Source organism: Pan paniscus, chromosome 15, assembly GCF_029289425.2.
Source record: "Pan paniscus chromosome 15, NHGRI_mPanPan1-v2.0_pri, whole genome shotgun sequence".
NCBI lineage: Eukaryota > Metazoa > Chordata > Mammalia > Primates > Hominidae > Pan > Pan paniscus.
Genome location: NC_073264.2, coordinates 34,165,914 through 34,186,470, shown reverse-complemented (window position 1 = coordinate 34,186,470; position 20,557 = coordinate 34,165,914).

Here is a 20,557-nt window from a genome sequence, read left to right as displayed (position 1 = left end):
CCGCAGTCCCACTTCTGTGTGAATTCAGGCAGTGGACAGTGGACACAACCTCTGTTGTCCCAGAAAGCACCCACATGCCAGGGCAGATGACCCCACCCATCCCTGCCCCTGATAGCCGGTGAGCAATGCCTGCTAGAGCTTCTGGCCCAGTGGCCCTGCTTCTATGGGAACTCAGCTGGAGGGTACAGCCTTCTGTTGTCCTGGGAACCACCCAGACGGCAGGGCAGGTGTCCCCACCCACCCTCTCTGCTGGTAGCGAGGTGAGCCACGCCTGCTAGAGCTTTTGTCCCAGCAGTCCTAATTCTGCCTGAATTTGCTGAGGGGGACAGCCGCCTCTTGCCCTGGAAACACCCAGAGAGCAGGGCGGACAACTCCACCCACCCCTGCTTCTTGTAGTCAGACAAGCCACACCCACTAGAGCTTCCAACCCAGCAGTTCCACTGCTGCTTGAATTCTGGGGGCAGGTACAACCTTGTGTTTTTCCAGGAAGCACAGGGACAGCAGATTAGGGCCAACCTGGCAAGGATACAACTTCTCTGCCAACGGTGGCCCCTGCCTAAGGGAGCTCTGTGGACTGGAATACCCAACAAAAGAAACATGGGCACAGAGACAGTAATTGAATGAGCCTCTTCCAAGATAGCAACCTAAAAGACTGAAGGAAGATCATACCCACAGCTGAAGAACTTTGAGGCCTAAAACAATTCTCAGCAAATTAAAAAACAAACAAAATCGTACGAACAATCCTCTCAAATCGCATTGCAAAAAAATAGAAATCAAGGCTAAGAAAATCACTCAAAACCATACAATTTAATGGAAATTAAACAACCTGTCCCTGAATAACTTCTGGGTAAATAATGATATGAAGTCAGAAATCAAGAAATTCTTGGATACTAATGAGAAAAAAGATACAACATACGAGAATCTCTGGGACACAGCCAAAGCAGTGTTAAGCAGGAAGTTGACAGCACTAAACGTCCACATCAAAAAATTAGAAAGATCTCAAGTTAACAGCCAAACATTACAATTAGAGGAACTAGAGAAACAAGAGCAAATCAACCCCAAGGCTAGCAGAAGGCAAGAAATGACCCAAATCAGAGCTGAACTGAAGGAAATTAAAATGTGAAAAACCATACAGAAGACCAATGAGTCCAGGAGCTGATTCTTTGAAAGAATTAATAAGATAGGTTGACCACTAGCTAGACTAATAAAGAAAAAAGAGAGTAAGATTCAAACAAACACAATCAGAAATGACAAAGGGGCCATTACCACCAACCCCACAAAAATACAAAAATCTCTAAGAGCCTATAATGAACACTTCTATGCATACAAGCTAGAAAACCTAGAAGAAATGGATTAAAAACATACAAGCTCCTATGATTGAACCAGGAAGAGACTGAATCCCTGAACAGACCATTAACAAGTTCCAAAACTGAATCAGTAATAAAAACCGGAAAAAGCCCAGGATTAGATGGATTCACAGCTGAATTCTACCACATATTTAAAGAAGAAATGGTACCATTTCTACTGAAACTATACCAAAAAATGGAGGAGTGGGGGATTCTTTCCTAAGTCATTCTTTGAGGCCATCATCATCCTAATACCAAAACCTCCCAGAGACACAACAAAAGAAAAAGAAAATGTCAGGCCAATATCCTTAATGAACACAGATGCAGAAATAGTTGACAAAACACTAGCAAACCAAATCCAGCAGCACATCAAAAACTTAATCCACCACAATCTAGTAGTCTTTATTCCTAATATGCAAGTTTGGTTCAGCATTCACAAATCAATAAATGTAATTCACCACATAAACTGAACTAAAAACAAAAAACACATGATTGTCTCAATAGATGCAGAAAAGGTTTATGATAAAATTAAACATCTATTCAATCCACTTGTTAAAAACCCTCAACAAACTAGGCACTTAAGGAACATATCTCAAAATAATAAAAGCTAACTATGAAAATCCCACAGCCAACATCATACTGAATAGGCAAAAGCTGGAAGCATCCCCCTTGAAAACCAGAACAAGACAAGGATGCTCTCTCACCAGTCCTATTCAACATAGTACTGGAATTCCTAGCTGGAGAAATCAGGTAAGAAAAAGAAATAAAACACATCTAAATAGGAAGAGAGGAAGTGTAAGCTATCCCTGTTTGCAGTTGATATGGTTCTATACCTAGAAAACCCAATAGTCTCTGGCCAAAAGCTCCTTGATCTGGTAAACAAATTCAGCAAGGTTTCAGAATACAAAATCCTAGCAACACAGCTAACAAAGGAGGTGAAAGAACTCTACGATGAGAATTACAAAACACTGCTCAAATAAATCAGTGATGACAGAAATAGAAAAACATTCCATGCTCATGTATAGGAAGAATCAATATTGTTAAAATGGCCATCCTGCCCAAAGAAGTTTACAGATTCAATGCTATTCCTATCAAACTACAAATGACATTCTTCACAGAAGTAGAGAAAAACTATTTTAAAATTCATGTGGAATAAAAAAAGAGCCTGAATAGCCAAGGCTATCCTAAGAAAAAAGAACAATGCTGGAGACATCACATTACCTGACTTCAAACTATACTACAGGCAGTAACCAAAACAGTATGGTACTGGTACAAAAACAGACACATAGAACAAGGGAACATAATAGAGAGCCCAGAAACAATACCTCACACCTACAACCATCTGATCTTCAACAAAATTGACAAAAACAAGCAATGGAGAAAGGATTTCCTATTCAGTAAATGGTGTTGGGATAACTGGCTAGCCATATACAGAAGTTTGAAACTGGACCCCTTCCTTTCACCATATACAAAAATCAATTCAAGATGAACTGAAGATTTACATGTAAAACCTAAAACTAAAAACCCTGGAAGATGATCTAAGAAATGCCATTCTGGACATAGGACTTGGCAAAGATTTCATTATGAAAACACCAAAAACAATTGCAACAAAAATAAAAATTGGACAATGGGACCTAATTAAACTAAGAAGCTCCCATACAGCAAAAGAAACTATCAACAAAGTAAACAGACAACCTAAAGTATGGGAGAAAATATTTGCAAACTATGCATTTGACAAAGGTCTAATATCCCAAATCTAGAAAGAACTTAAATTTACAAACAAATCCCAAACAACCCCATTAGAAAGTGGGCAAAGGACATGAACAGACACCTTTCAGAAAAAAAAAAAAATACACATGGCCAACAAGCATATGAATAAATGCTCAATAACACTAATCATTAGAAAAACACAAGTCGAAACCACAAAGAGATGCCATCGCACACCAGTCAGAATGGTTATTATTAAAAAGTCAAGAAGCTGGGTGCGGTGGCTCACACCTGTAATCCCAGCACTTTGGGAGCCTGAGGCAGGAGAATCACAAGGTCAGGAGTTTGAGAACAGCCTGGCCAACATGGTGAAACCCCGTCTCTACTAAAAATACAAAAAATTAGCCGGGCATAGTGGTGGGCGCCTGTAATCTCAGCTACTCAGGAGGCTGAGGCAGAAGAATAGCTTGAACCTGGGACGCAGAGGTTGCAGTGAGCCAAGATCACTCCACTGCACTCCTGCCTGGGCAACAGATCAAGACTCTGTCTCAAAAATAAATAAATAAATAAACAGTAAAAAAAATAACAGATGCTGGTGAGCTTGTAGAGAAAAGGGAATGCTAATACACTGCTGGTGAGAATGTAAATTAGTTCAGCCATTGTGGAAAGCAGTTTGGACATTTCTCAAAGAATTTAGAATTACCATTCAACCCAGCAATCCTATTATTGAATATATGCCCAGAGGAATATAAAGGGTTCTACCATAAAGACAATGCATGCTTATATTCATTGCAGCACTATTCACAATAGCAAAGACATGGAATCAACCTAAATGCCCTTCAACAGTAGACTGGATTTTAAAAATGTGGTACATATACACCACAGAATACTACACAGCCATAAAAAAGAATAAAATCTTTTTTTTTTTTTTGAGATGGAGTCTCTCACTCTGTTGCCCAGCCTAGAAGTGCAGTGGCATGATCTCAGTTCACTGCAATCTCCGCCCGCTGGGTTAAAGCGATTCTCCAGCCTCAGCCTCCTAAGTAGCTCTGGGATTACAGGTGCCCGCCACCACGCCCAGCTAATTTTTGTATTTTTAGTAGAGATGGGGTTTCACCATGTTGGCCAGGCTGGTTATGAACTCCTGACCTCATGATCCATCTGCCTCGGCCTCCCAAAATGCTGGGATTACAGGCATGAGTGCCCGGCCCAAAATCATGTCCTTTGCAGCAACATGGATGAAGCTGGAGGCCATTATCCTAAGCAGACTAACACAAGAACAGAAAACCAAATACTGCATGTTTTCACTGATAAGTGGGAGCTAAACACTGAGTACAAGGACCCAAAGAAGAGAACAACAGACACCAGGGCCTACTTGAGGGTGGAGGGTGAGAGGAGGCTGAGAACCGAAAACCACCTATCAGGTACTGTGCTTATTAACTGAGTGACAAAATAATCTGTACACCGAACCCCCATGACATGCACTTTACCTATATAACAACCTGGACATGTACCCCTGAACCTAAAATCTTAAAAGTAAATTTAAAAAGAAATGTGTATACAGCACGTCCTCCACTTTATGTAAAATTACAATTTCCTAAACAGTACAAAATACACAATTTTTTATGTTCAATAGAGCACCTGAAACAGTTGGATCTTCAGCTATATCTAGAAATAAAAGTCCTATTTCTACATGTTACTCAGTTTTTATGTTGTGCCTTAATCTCTGAACTTTTGGGTCATAAATAGATTTTCATAATTATAAATATTCTGGGAAGAGACTGTAGCCCCATGCTTGATTCTCTGGGTAGTTCTTGGGCAGATAAAGTGTGGATAATTGGTACCTGCAAATAGTATCTCCAAGCCCATTTTAATTGAAAGTTTTAATGTTTACCCCTAGTGAACTTTCAGCCAGAGCTACTGACAAATAGCAAAATAGATGGAGAATGCTAGTGGTCCTGAACCCACAGGTGTTTGAACACAGCTGCTGTAGCAGTGAGAGTTTAGGACTGTAGGAGAGTGTATCAGTCAGGGTTCTCCAGAGGGAAAGAACTAATAGGATATATGTATATATGAAAGGGAGTTTATTAACGAGAATTGACTCACAATCACAAGATGAGGTCCCATGATACGCCATCTGCAACCTGAGGAGCAAGGAAGCCAGTAGTGGCTCAGTCCAAGTCCAAAAGCCTCAAAAGTGGAAGCTCACAGTGCAGCCTTCAGTCTGTGGCCGAGGCCCAAGAGCCCTGGCAAACCACTGGCATAAGTCCAAGAGCCCAAAGGCCAAAGAACCTGGAATCTGATGTTCAAAAGCAAGAAGCATCCAGCACAGGAGAAAAATGAAAGCCGGAAAACTCGGCAAGCTAGCTTATTCCACCTTCTTCTGCCTGCTTTGTTCTAGCCACGCTGGCAGCTGATTGGATGGTGCCCACCCAGACTGAGGGTAGATCTTCCTTTGTTCTAGCCACGCTGGCAGCTGATTGGATGGTGCCCACCCAGATTGAGGGTAGATCTTCCTTTGTTCTAGCCACGCTGGCAGCTGATTGGATGGTGCCCACCCAGATTGAGGGTAGGTCTTCCTTTGTTCTAGCCACGCTGGCAGCCGATTGGATGGTGCCCACCCAGATTGAGGGTAGATATTCCTTTGTTCTAGCCACGCTGGCAGCTGATTGGATGGTGCCCACCCAGATTGAGGGTAGGTCTTCCTTTGTTCTAGCCACGCTGGCAGCCGATTGGATGGTGCCCACCCAGATTGAGGGTAGATATTCCTTTGTTCTAGCCACGCTGGCAGCCGATTGGATGGTGCCCACCCAGATTGAGGGTAGGTCTTCCTCTCCCAGTCCACTAACTCAAATGTTACTCTCTTCTGGCAACACCTCTACAGACACACCCAGAAACAATATTTTACCAGCCATCTAGGGATCCTATAATCCAATCAAGTTGACACCTAATATTACCCATCACAGAGAGGATCCAAGGCTTGGCCACCCCAGAGGGAAGTGAGGTATTTGCCCAGGACCCTGTAGAGGGGGCCTGGTCTTCAAGCAGAATGACAGAGCCACAGAAGGAGCCAGGAAGATGTGTGAGGTCCAGTAACTCAGCTTTATAACCTAAGGGAGAATTTCCAGCATGTTCTGTGAAGATAATTAGAACCCCTCTAGGAGGAGGGACCCAATCTTCTGAATGCTCACAATATTATATAGAAAATGCCTATTCATTTAATAATAATTAAGTGCCTACTATGTGCAACAGCTCTAGCCTGTACCTGTAACCTAGCATTTCATGTGACCTTGAGTCTACTTTTACTCTCCTCAAGAGAGTCTACCAGCAAAATCTTGTTGTTAGGGGGAGAAAAGTGCTCTATTTGTCATTTCTGAACTGAAATGCTTCCATCAACCTTGAATTACAGGAAAAGTCTCCTATACTTAGCTATTGTTTTCATCATCATCGTCATCATTATTGCAGACTCCTGAAAGGGAGCAGAGAGTGCTTCTTTTAATGCCAACTGTAATTTGCATGTTCATAGAAGGTTTGAAGTTTCAGAAATTAAATGTCGGGATGTAAAATTCTCTTGAAGGAAGAAAGTATGATTGCACCAAACTTTCAAAGTACAATCAAAGTCTAAAGGAAATATAATTATTATTGTCGGTTTATCACCTCAAACATGTTGTTGTAAATGTCATTATATCAGATGAGTTTGGTAACAGGTTTTCCATTTTGCACTTTATTTGACAAGGTGATTCATTGTTTAGTGCAGTTTAAGATGTCAGTCCTTCTGGAAGGAATTGAGCTGAGCTATGTGCATAAGAACATTCTTCCATCAAAGTATATGATTAAAGAAGGGTTAGACTCCTGAAATATTGTTTCCAAACTTGCTTTGAATAAGAGTGGTTTATTTGTCGAGATATAATTTATCACAGTTTGCTACATCTGGGAAAGTGTACATAGACTCTACATGCTGTCTATAGTATACTTTGTACGGCTCTAAGCCTGGGCAAGATAATCCTATCTTGGGTAAGTTTGTCTCTATCATGGAAACCTATCTCATAATTGCAACTGTATGGTTTTTTTTAAATAAAATATCTCACAGTGAACCAGAGTGATAGAGTAAACAATTTGGCCCCGCGTTATTGCGTAGAGTGTATTGGACTACCATGTGTTGGTCACCTAATATGAGACACTTCACAACAAAGCATACAGGTTTTGAGCACTAGAAGGGAGCCAGAGCCTTCTTTTGCCATTCTGTTGATGCCACAGCATTTCCTTTTTCTCTTTGTTAATGTCCCATATCAAAATTGTAAATAAGAACATCTTCGTAATAAAGAAGAACGCCATTTTTATATCTATACCTACGAAATGCTAGGAACTGGGCTACTGAAGGCCTTACCTCTCATATACAAAGTGATCTTGTAAATTATTTGCATCTTCATTATATAATTGAGGGATCTGAGGCTCTGAAGGACTAAGTAATTTGCCTAAAGACATACAGACAGCAAGTGGCAGAGCTGGGATTCCAACCAAGCCTCTGTGACTCCAATGCCCAGAGCTCTTTTCTTCATTGTGGTTGCTGTGTGTGTCCAAAATGCACCAAGTTTATCCTCCTTTTAGCGCTGTGGCCTATAGGTTTTACTGTTTGCCTAAGCAATGCCTATATGTATATGTGGTATCTTTTAAAATTCCTCTTGATACCTGACTGTTAGTGTCTTATTTTAGGTGCAACAGCACACAATACATGTAAACTGTAGGAAGGAGCATTCTTTCTTTCCTTTCCCCAGTTGAAATCTATGCTGATTTCAACAAAGGTCAAAATGTCCCAGGCTTCTTTAAAGGAAAATTAGATGTAAAGGAACTCCCAAATATCTTCCAAATTACATTATTTAAAATTACCTAGGGGGAGGGTGTCATGTGATAAAAATTTCTTGTTTAAATTGAATGGAACAGCCTTTTATGAGAGATGCAATGACCAACATTTGAGAATATAAAATAATAGTGATGTATTTATGCAGTTTCAATTAAAAAATGACAGATATGTCACAGCTGAATAACACCCTCTTCAATGATGAAAAAGAGGCAGCACTGATACTTGCATGGGCTCAAGGCTAAAATATTTTCAAGGCCCCTCAGTTTTCCTTGAGTGTAGAAAGTCCAGGATATTTGCAGGACACTCTGTCCTGACGTAGCTCTGCTGCTCGGGGTTAAGGTCAAGACACCAAATTTCAGATCCATTCGAAAACACGTAAACCACACTAGGGGAAGTGTGACATTTCTATTTATGTTACTCCTCTGGAAGTTTTGAAATTTGAGGTTTGTATGTGTGTTTGATCATAGGTTACTTGGCTTACATTTCTATAAAGCCATCTCTTGATAACAGGGATTGTTTTTGTTTTATTTAAAATTTTAAAATGTGTATCTGTATGCATCTATCTATCTACCCCTACATATCAACAAATGTACACTTTATGGTTTTAAACTACTCATAGAATTAAAATGGTCATCATACCTTCTTTAAATAACGCTTTTCTCAGCAAGCAGTAGAGGATTGGATAGTGGTTACACACTTGGTTTCTGGTGCAAGTTCAGATCCCAGTTCTCACTCCACACTATTTCTGGGAACTTGCGCAAACTCCCAACTTCTCTGTACATCAGTTGCTCCATTTTTAAAGTGGTATCTAATTCATAGGCCTATATGAATTTATATGTTTTGTTTTGTTTTTTGTTTTTTGAGACAGAGTTTTGCTCTTGTCGCCCAGGCTGGAGTGCAGTGGCGCAATCTTGGCTCACTGCAACCTCCACCTCCTGGGTTCAAGCAATTCTTCTGCCTCAACCTCCTGAGTAGCTGGGACTACAGGCACCCACCACCACTCCCAGGTAAGTTTTGTATTTTTAGTAGAGATGGGGTTTCACCACATTGGCCAGGTTGGTCTCAAACTCCTGACCTCAGGACATCCACCCACCTCAGCTTCCCAAGTGAGGGATTACAGGCATGAGCCACCACACCACACCCTGAGTTTACATTTATAAAGTACCTTGAAGAATATTTGGACATATAGTGGTGCTGTGTAACTAAGTGCTTAATAAACGAAATTTTGTTAGAAGCACTATAAGTATAATGGATTAGGATAATATGTTTAAAAGCATATTTTGAGAAGCATCAACTTTTTTGAAGTTTTTCTTGGTTCTCTTGGGGAGACAATTGATCAAATGTGAAGATACACATCACCTTTAAAAGAGAATTGACGGGTGGAGCCAAGATGGCCGAATAGGAACAGCTCCAGTCTACAGCTCCCAGCGTGAGCGACACAGAAGACAGGTGATTTCTGCATTTCCAACTGAGGTACCGGGTTCATCTCACTGGGGAATGCCAGACAGTGGGGGCAGGACAGTGGGTGCAGTACACCATGCATGAGCTGAAGCAGGGCGAGGCATCGCCTCACCCAGGAAGTGCGAGGGGTCAGGGAATTCCCTTTCCTAGTCAAAGATAGGGGTGACAGATGGCACCTGGAAAATCGGGTCACTCCCACCCTAATACTGCGCTTTTCCAATGGGCTCAACAAACGGCACACCAGAAGATTATATCCCGCACCTGGCTCGGAGGGTCCTACGCCCACAGAGCCTCGCTCATTGCTAGCACAGCAGTCTGAGATCAAACTGCAAGGTGGCAGCGAGGCTGGGGGAGGGGCGCCTGCCATTGCCCAGGCTTGCTTAGGTAAACAAAGCGCTGGGAAGCTTGAACTGCGTGGAGCCCACCACAGCTCAAGGAAGCCTGCCTGTCTCTGTAGGCTCCACCTCTGGGGACAGGGCACAGACAAACAAAAAGACAGCAGTAACCTCTGCAGACTTAAATGTCCCTGTCTGACAGCTTTGAAGAGAGTAGTGGTTCTCCCAGCACACAGCTTGGGATCTGAGAATGGGCAGACTGCCTCCTCAAGTGGGTCCCTGACCCCCAAGTAGCCTAACTTGGAGGCACCCCCCAGTAGGGGCAGAATGATACCTCACATGGCTGGGTACTCCTCTGAGACAAAATTTCCAAAGGAACGATCAGGCAGCAGCATTTGCGGTTCACCAATATCCGCTGTTCTGCAGCCACCACTGCTGATACCCAGGCAAACAGGGTCTGGAGTGGACCTCCAGCAAACTCCAACAGACCTGCAGCTTAGGGTCCTGATAGTTAGAAGGAAAACTAACAAACAGAAAGGACATCCACACCAAAAACCCATCTGTATATCAGCATCATCAAAGACCAAAGGTAGATGAAACCACAAAGATGGGGTGAAAACAGAGCAGAAAAACCGGAAACTCTAAAAATCAGAGCGCCTCTCCTCCTCCAAAGGAATGCAGCTCCTCACCAGCAATGGAACAAAGCTGGATGGAGAATGACTTTGACGAGATGAGAGATGAAGGCTTCAGAAGATCAAACTACTCCGAGCTAAAGGAGGAAGTTTGAACCAATGGCAAAGAAGTTAAAACTTTGAAAAAAAATTAGACGAATGGATAACTAGAATAACCAATGCAGAGAAGTCCTTAAAGGGCCTGATGGAGCTAAAAACCATGGCACGAGAACTATGTGACGAATGCACAAGCCTCAGTAACCAATGCAATCAACTGGAAGAAAGGGTATCAGTGATGGAAGACTAAATGAATGAAATGAAGCACGAAGAGAAGTTTAGAGAAAAAAGAATAAAAAGAAACGAACAAACCCTCCAAGAAATATGGGACTATGTGAAAAGACCAAATCTACGTCTGATTGGTGTACCTGAAAGTGACAGGGAGAATGCAACCAAGTTGGAAAACACACTGCAGAATATTATCCAGGAGAACTTCCCCAATCTAGCAAGGCAGGCCAACATTCACATTCAGGAAATACAGAGAACACCACAAAGATACTCCTCGAGAAGAGCAACTCCAAGACACATAATTGTCAGATTCACCAAAGTTGAAATGAAGGAAAAAATGTTAAGGGCAGCCACAGAGAAAGGTCGAGTTACCCACAAAGGGAAGCCCATCAGACTAACAGCTGATCTCTCAGCAGAAACTCTACAAGCCGGAAGAGAGTGGGGGCCAATATTCAACATTCTTAAAGCAAAGAATTTTCAACTCAGAATTTCATATCCAGCCAAACTAAGCTTCATAAGTGAAGGAGAAATAAAATACTTTACAGACAAGCAAATGCTGAGAGATTTTGTCACCACAAGGCCTGCCCGAAAAGAGCTCCTGAAGGAAGCACTAAACATGGAAAGGAACAACTGGTACCAGCCACTGCAAAAACATACCAAATGGTAAAGACCATCGAGGCTAGGAAGAAAATGCATCAACTAACAAGCAAAATAACCAGCTAATATCATAATGACGGATAAAATTCACACATAACAATATTAACCTTAAATGTAAATGGGCTAAATGCTCCAAGTACAAGGCACAGACTGGCAAATTGGATAAAGAGTCAAGACCCATCAGTGTGCTGTATTCAGGAAACCCATCTCACGTGCAGAGACACACATAGGCTCAAAATAAAAGGATGGAGGAAGATCTACCAAGCAAATGGAAAACAAAAAAAAAGCAGGGGTTGCAGTCCTAGTCTCGGATAAAACAGACTTTAAACCAACAAAGATCAAAAGAGACAAAGAAGGCCATTACATAATGGTAAAGGGATCAATTCGACAAGAAGAACTAACTATCCTAAATATATATGCAACCAATACAGGAGCACCCAGATTCATAAAGCAAGTCCTTAGTGACCTACAAAGAGACTTAGATTCCCACACAATAATAATGGGAGACTTTAACACCCCACTGTCAACATTAGACAGATCAACGAGACAGAAAGTTAACAAGGATATCCAGGAATTGAACTCAGCTCTGCACCAAGAGGACCTAATAGACATCTACAGAACTCTCCACCCCAAACCAACAGAATATACATTCTTTTCAGCACCACACCACACCTATTCCAAAATTGACCACATAGTTGGAAGTAAAGCACTCCTCAGCAAATGTAAAAGAACAGAAATTATAAAAAACTGTCTCTCAGACCACAGTGCAATCAAACTAGAACTCAGGATTAAGAAACTCACTCAAAACCGCTCAACTACTTGGAAACTGAACAACCTGCTCCTGAATGACTACTGGGTACATAACGAAATGAAGGCAGAAATAAAGATATTCTTTGAAACCAATGAGAACAAAGACACAACATACCAGAATCTCTGGGACACATTTAAAGCAGTGTGTCGAGGGAAATTTATAGCACTAAATGCCCACAAGAGAAAGCAGGTAAGATCTAAAATTGACACACTAACATCACAATTAAAAGAACTTGAGAAGCAAAAGCAAACACATTCAAAAGCTAGCAGAAGGCAAGAAATAACTAAGATCAGAACAGAACTGAAGGAGATAGAGACACAAAAAACCCTTCAAAAAATCAATGAATCCAGGAGCTGGTTTTTTGATAAGATCAACAAAATTGATAGACTGCCAGCAAGGCTAAGAAAGAAGAAAAGAGAGAAGAATCAAATAGATGCAATAAAAAATGATAAAGGGGATATCACCACCGATCCCACAGAAATACAAACTACCATGAGAGAATACTATAAACACCTCTACACAAATAAACTAGAAAACTTAGAAGAAATGGATAAATTCCTTGACACATACACCCTCCCAAGACTAAACCAGGAAGAAGTTGAATCCCTGAATAAACCAATAACAGGCTCTGAAATTGAGGCAATAATTAGTAGCCTACCAACCAAAAAATGTCCAGGACCAGACAGATTCACAGCCGAATTCTACCAGAGGTACAAGGAGGAGCTGGTACCATTCCTTCTGAAACTATTCCAATCAATAGAAAAAGAGGGAATGAGGCCAGCATCATCCTGATACCAAAGCCTGGCAGAGAAACAACAAAAAAAGAGAATTTTAGACCAATATCCCTGATGAAAGTCGATGCAAATATCCTCAATAAAATACTGGCAAACCGAATCCAGCAGCACATCAAAAAGCTTATCCACCATGATCAAGTGGGCTTCATCCCTGGGATGCAAGGCTGGTTCAACATATGCAAATCAATAAACGTAATCCAGCGTATAAACAGAACCAATGACAAAAACCATATGATTATCTCAATAGATGCAGAAAATGTCTTTGACAAAATTCAAAATCCCTTCATGCTAAAAACTCTCAATAAATTAGGTATTGATGGGATGTATCTCAAAATAATAAGAGCTATCTATGACAAACCCACAGCCAATATCATACCAAATGGACAACAACTGGAAGCATTCCTTTTGAAAACTGGCAGAAGACAGGGATGCCATCTCTCACCACTCCTATTCAACATAGTGTTGGAAGTTCTGGCCAGGGAAATCAGGCAGGAGAAGGAAATAAAGGGCATTCAATTAGGAAAAGAGGAAGTCAAATTGGTCCTGTTTGCAGATGACATGATTGTATATCTAGAAAACCCCACTGTCTCAGCCCAAAATCTCCTTAAGCTGATAAGCTCTTCAGCAAAGTCTCAGGATAAAAAATCAATGTGCAAAAATCACAAGCATTCCTATTCACCAAAAACAGACAAACAGAGAGCCAAATCATGAGTGAACTCCCATTCACAAATGCTTCAAAGACAATAAAATACCTAGGAATACAGTTTACAAGGGATGTGAAGGACCTCTTCAAGGAGAACTACAAACCACTGCTCAGTGAAATAAAAGAGGATACAAACAAATGGAAGAACATTCCATGCTCATGGGTAGGAAGAATCAATATCGTGAAAATGGCCATACTGCTCAAGGTAATTTATAGATTCAATGCCATCCCCATCAAGCTACCAATGACTTTCTTCACAGAATTGGAAAAAACTACTTTAAAGTTCATGTGGAACCAAAAAAAAAGCCCGCATTGCCAAGTCAATCCTAAGCCAAAAGAACAAAGCTGGAGGCATCATGCTACCTGACTTCAAACTATACTACAAGGCTACAGTAACCAAAACAGCATGGTATTGGTACCAAAACAGAGATATAGACCAATGGAGCAGAACAGAGCCCTCAGAAATAATGCCGCATATCTACAACTATCTGATCTTTGACAAACCTGACAAAAACAAGCAATGGAGAAAGGATTCCCTATTTAATAAATGGTGCTGGAGAAACTGGCTAGCCATATGTAGAAAGCTGAAACTGGATCCCTTCTACAAAAATTAATTCAAGATGGATTAAAGACTTAAATGTTAGACCTAAAACCGTAAAAGCCCTAGAAGAAAACCTAGGAAATACCATTCAGGACATAGGCATGGGCAAGGACTTCATGTCTAAAACACCAAAAGCAATGGCAACAAAAGCCAAAATTGACAAATGGGATCTAATTAAACTAAAGAGCTTCTGCACAGCAAAAGAAACTACCATCAGAGTGAACAGGCAACCTACAGAATGGGAGAAAATTTTTGCAACCTACTCATCTGACAAAGGGCTAATATCCAGAATCCCCAATGAACTCAAACAAATTTACAAGAAAAAAACAAACAACCCCATCAAAAAGTGGGCAATGGATATGAACAGACACTTCTCAAAAGAAGACATTTATGCAGCCAAAAAACACATGAAAAAATGCTCATCATCACTGGCCATCAAAGAAATGCAAATCAAAACCACAATGAGATACCATCTCACACCAGTTAGAATGGCGATCATTAAAAAGTCAGGAAAGAACAGGCGCTGGAGAGGATGTGGAGAAATAGGAACACTTTTACACTGTTGATGGGACTGTAAACTAGTTCAACCATTGTGGAAGTCAGTGTGGTGATTCCTCAGGGATCTAGAACTAGAAATACCATTTGACCCAGCCATCCCATTACTGGGTATATACCCAAAGGATTATAAATCATGCTGCTATAAAGACACATGCACACGTATGTTTATTGTGGCACTATTCACAATAGGAAAGACTTGGAACCAACCCAAATGTCCAGCAAGGATAGACTGGATTAAGAAAATGTGGCACATGTATACCATGGAATACTATGCAGCCATAAAAAATGATGAGTTCATGTCCTTTGTAGGGACATGGATGAAGCTGGAAACCATCATTCTCAGCAAACTATCGCAAGGGCAGAAAACCAAACACCACATGTTCTCACTCATAGGTGGGAATTAAACGATGAGAACACATGGACACAGGAAGGGGAACATCACACACCAGAGACAGTTGTGGGGTGGGGGGAGGGGGGAGGGATAGCATTAGGAGATATACCTAATGCTAAATGACGAGTTAATGGGTGCAGCACACCAACATGGCACATGTATACATATGTAACAAACCTGCACGTTGTGCACATGTACCCTAAAACTTAAAGTATAGTAATAATAAAATAAAATTTTAAAAAAAGGGAATTGACATCCAGAACACGACAACGATGCCCAGTTTCACCACTGTTATTTAACATAGTACTGGAAGTCCTGGCTAGAGAAATTAGACAAGAAAAAGAAAGAAAAGGCCTTCAAGTTGGAAAAGAAGAAGTCAAATAACCCTTGTTTTCAGGCGACATGAACTTATATTTGTAAAAACCTAAAGACTCTGTCAAAAAACTATTAGAACTGGTAAAGAAATTCAGGAAAGTTGCAGGACAAAAAATCAACCTACCCAGATCAGTAGCATTTCTATGTGCCAACAGTGAACAAAAGAAATCAGGAAGGTAATCTAATTTACAATAGCTACACATAGAATAAATACCTAGGAGTTAACTTACTAAAGAAGTGAAATATCTCTAAAATGAAACCTATAAAAGATTGATGAAAGAAACTGAAGAGGACACCAAAAGATGGCAATACATTCCATGTTCATGGATTGAAAAAAATCAATATTGTTTAAATGTTCATGCTACCCAAAATAATCTACAGAGTCAATGCAATCTCTATCAAAACACCAACGATATTCTTCACGGAAATAGGAAAAAACAATTCTCAAATTTATATGGAGTCACAAAAGATGCAGAATAGCCAAAGCTATCCTAAGCAAAAATAACAAAACTGGAGGAATCACATTACCTGACCTCAAAATATACTACAGAAATAGTAGTTAACCCAAACATCATGGTACAGTCATATAAACAGACACATAGACCAATGCAACAGAATAGAGAACCAAGAAACCAATCCATACATCTATAGTAAACTCATTTTTGACAAAGTTACCAAGACATACACTGGGAAAAGGACAATCTCTTTAATCAATGGTGCTGGGAAAACTGGATATCTATATGTAGAAGAATAAAACTAGACCTCTCTCTCTTGCCATATACCAAAATAAAATGAAAATGAGTTAAAGACTTAAATCTAAGACCTCAAACTATGAAACTAGTACAGGAAAACACTGGGGAAACTCTCCAGGGCATTGGACTGGGCAAAGACTAGCGACCACAGCAAAAATGGACAAATGGGATCACATCAAGTTAAAAGACTTCTGCACAGCAATGGAAACAAGCAACAAAGTAAAGAGACAACACACAGAATGGGAGAAAATATTTGCAAACGAACCATCTGACAAGGGGTTAATAACCAGAATATATAAGGAGCTCAAACAACTCCGTAGGAAAAAATATATAATCTGATTTAAAAATGGGCAAAAGATCCGAATAGATAATTTATAAAAAGAAGACATACGAATGGCAAACAGGTTTATGAAAAGGCGCTAAACATCATTGATCATCAGAGAAATGAAAATTGAAACTACAATGAGATGTCATCTCACCCCAGTTAAAATGGCTTTTATCCCAAAGACAGGCAATAACAAATGCTGGTGAGGTTGGGGAGAAAAGGGAGCTCTCGTCCACTGTTGGCTGGAATGTAAATCAGCACGACTATTATGGAGAATAATTTGGAGGTTCCTCAAAGAACTAAAAATAGAACTGCCATATGACCCAGCAATCCTCACTGCTATGTATATAACGCTCCCTAAAAGGAAATCAGTATATCAAAGAGGTGTCTGCACTCCTCTGTTTATTGAAGCACTATTAACAATAGCCAAGATTTGGAAGCAACCTAAGTGTCCATCAACAGACAAACGGATAAAGAAAATGTGGTACATATACACAGTGGAGTACTATTTGGCCATAAAAAAGAATCAGATCTTGTCATTTGCAACAACATGGATAAAATTGGAGGTTATTACATTAAGTGAAATAAGCCAGGCACAGAAAGACAAACTTTGCACATTCTCACTCATGGGTGGGAGCTAAAGATTAAAACAATTGAACTCATGGAGATAGAGAGTAGAACAATCGGTATCAGAGGCTGGGAAGCGTAGTGGGGGTCAGGTAAGGGCTGATGGCTAATACGTACAAATATATACCTATTTGTATGTATTATATATACAATGTATATATTGTATATTACATATTGTTTATATTATATTACATATAATATATAATAGGTACAAAATATAGTTACAATGAATGTGGTCTAGTATTTGATAGCACAACAGGGTGACTACAGACAACAATAATTTGTCGTACATTTCAAAATTACAAAAAGAATATAATTGGATTGTTTGTAACTCAAAGACAGGATAAATGCTTGAGGTTATGGATACCCCATTTACCCTGATATTATTATGCATTACATGCCTGCATCAAAATATTTCCTGTACCCCATAAATATATACACCTACTATGTACCCATAAAAATAAAAAATAAAAAAAAGTAAAATAAAGTGAACTGACATCCACAGCAGGGTAACTACAGAAAGAACCAGAGTAAGTTACACAATGCAAGTCAGTATGACCATCGTTATTCTGAACTACAGTTCTTGAAAACAGTAAGGGGCAGTGGTCAGAGAATTAATCTGCTTAAATCCAAGACTGACCTTAGACAAGTTCCTAAAAGTTCCTGAGCCCCAGTTTCCTCAGCTATAAAATGGAAATGTAATGTATCTACCTGTTAGGTTGCTATGAGAATCACATGAAATAATATTTGTTAAGCACTATTAACTTAATAACAGCTGTGATCAATATTAGTATTGATAGTTTTATTACTTCAGGCCCTTTTTCACATGGTTTTCTCATCTGTCTGTTAAGAATAATTGTAACTAGTATCAATTGACTCAGCTTATAATGGGAAAATACACAAGACTTACTGTGGACTACAGTAAGAATTGAAGAAGCCCATATATATGTACACAGTGATAGTTTTATAACATAATTTGTCAAACTTTGATTTCTGTATTTTTAAAAATATGTGAATAAATCACAGTGAATTTATAAAACCCAAAAATAAAAGAAGAGTAGATAAAATAAAATGAAATATTTAGTAAATAAGAAACCAGCCCTGAAATAAACGATAGAAAGAATCGGCCTCATTTATGTGAAAAGAGACTGACAAGTGACCGGCTCAAAGCTTCAAAGATAGTTTTTCTGAGAATGTTGACTTTCATTTATGAGAAGATAAAAGTGCTGACTGGAGATATTGGAGATCAAATTGGGCAACATAAGGACTTTTAGACACAAACGATGTTCCCACAGCAGGACAGTCTCTCAACAGAGATAGTATAATAATGGCCTCTAGAAATCTTTAAACATTAACAATCACTGTTCTGAATGTTTAGTAATTAAATCTAATTTCTGGACATGAAAAACTGGAACTGATAACCACTTTCTACTCCAAAACTTTGATTTTGTGTATCACAGACCGAAGCCTCCCAAACTTAGTTAAGTGGAACATCAGAATGCAGTGTTACTGTTGTGCTGAGGTTGGACCTTCTTAGGCCCATGTTGGGCCCCCAGGAGGGACCACAGGGCCAGTCACCACAAGCAGCCTCCTCCATTTACCCCAGAGTATGACACCATCTCTTATGTATGCCATGAGGCAAAAAACATAAGGAATCGTAGACTTGGATGCATAATGTACTGAAAAATAACTGGTATCTAAATTCAAATATATTATCAATCAACTGAAAGCTTTTTGGAGGCCAAATACAATCCCTTTGTATACGTATGGGAGCCAGAACAGAAATAAGAAAATTAATGAATTTATAGCTTCCATTATTCAGACCGTCTAGGTGTTCTTTGTATTTTTCTCAGGAAAAGGACATTAGAGGAATCCAACTGGGATATTGCAATGGCTTGGCCAAAGTGACAAGGCCTGTATCTCCATGGCAAGTGCTGACAGAGCCAAACCATTTTCAACAATCCATACCTTGAAAGTCTCAAGTGATACGATTTCAAATTTCCTTGACAGAAAGCCAAAACAACTTCTTGAGCTGAAGGACACAGATCACATTCATCATGTTCTTTGAACTTTTGTCTCTTTCTTCTGTGCTTCCAAATTGTTTGGTTAGAAACTTTATATTTAATCATGACTAAAAGAAGGAAATACTTTTCCATGTATTCATCCATCTACCAGTCATTCATTCTTTCATCAAGCAAACATTTAGAGAAGGCGTGTATTTATAGAATGACTGTGAAAGCGTTGAAGAATCTAATAAAATAGAAAGCTAATTCAAGCCATAAGATGTATGCAAACCTAACTATAATATAAGAGCATATAAAGAAGAGGCCTGAGGACAGATTAGGAAACAGGTTGTGGACAGTTGGGAGAGAGGTAAGAAATCAGCATGCAGCATACATGTCTGTGGATAAAATGCAGTCTCTCAATCAGTTAGGAGCACTTTAAGACTTTTCATGGAATTATTGATCCATTATTGGTCATTGAATCTATAAAGAGGCCTAAGTGTATGATCTCAACATAGATTCCAGACTTATAATTCTCTCTCAGAGCCATTACTGCTGGCAATATGGCACAAATTAATGTGGATAGGAAAGGCCTTCTTTTTGAGAGATGAAATGTCTATCTTAAATGGCATAAAACAGGGCTGGATCCCAAGTGCCCTCCTTTTAATTTTATAACTGAATAAGTTGGTTGTCTTTAGATGACCTAGCCACAGTGTGACAAGTACCTCTCATGTGTTGATGACATGCCTTCCTATATGATCACAGAAGTGGCTCTGACAAGCAGTTCAACCCATTGGCCAAAGTATATCAGGAAAAGCTGCTAAATATTATTTTTTCTAAAACTGAAATAATTAATTTTGGCAGACACACTTTGATGTCCAGATGGATAATATCAAATTATTCGGCTCAACTGATAGCCATAGTTAGTTCCTAAGGACCCCAACTGGTGATTTACCTGGTTAACCCTTGCGATGCAGTTGCATTTTACAGGAGTCATGTTAAGGATCTTCTCTAGTCAGGACAGACCTTTGGTACTGCTTGTCCTCAAAAGCTTTCAAGACAGGCCAACTCTTTTGTGCCTTATGGTACAGAGTTATGGCATTTGCATCAACAATTTGCGCAGACCCCAAAGTGTTTTGTGAGCATTGCACTTGATCCCTTTGAAAGTGCTCATTTGGCTCACTGTTGAGCCACAGGTGAAGTGACCTTCCATTAAAATAAAAATATCAGATAAGTCTGTTTATTTTCACAAGGAAACAACACCCTTGTCATCTTCACTTGGGATCTTTTTTCA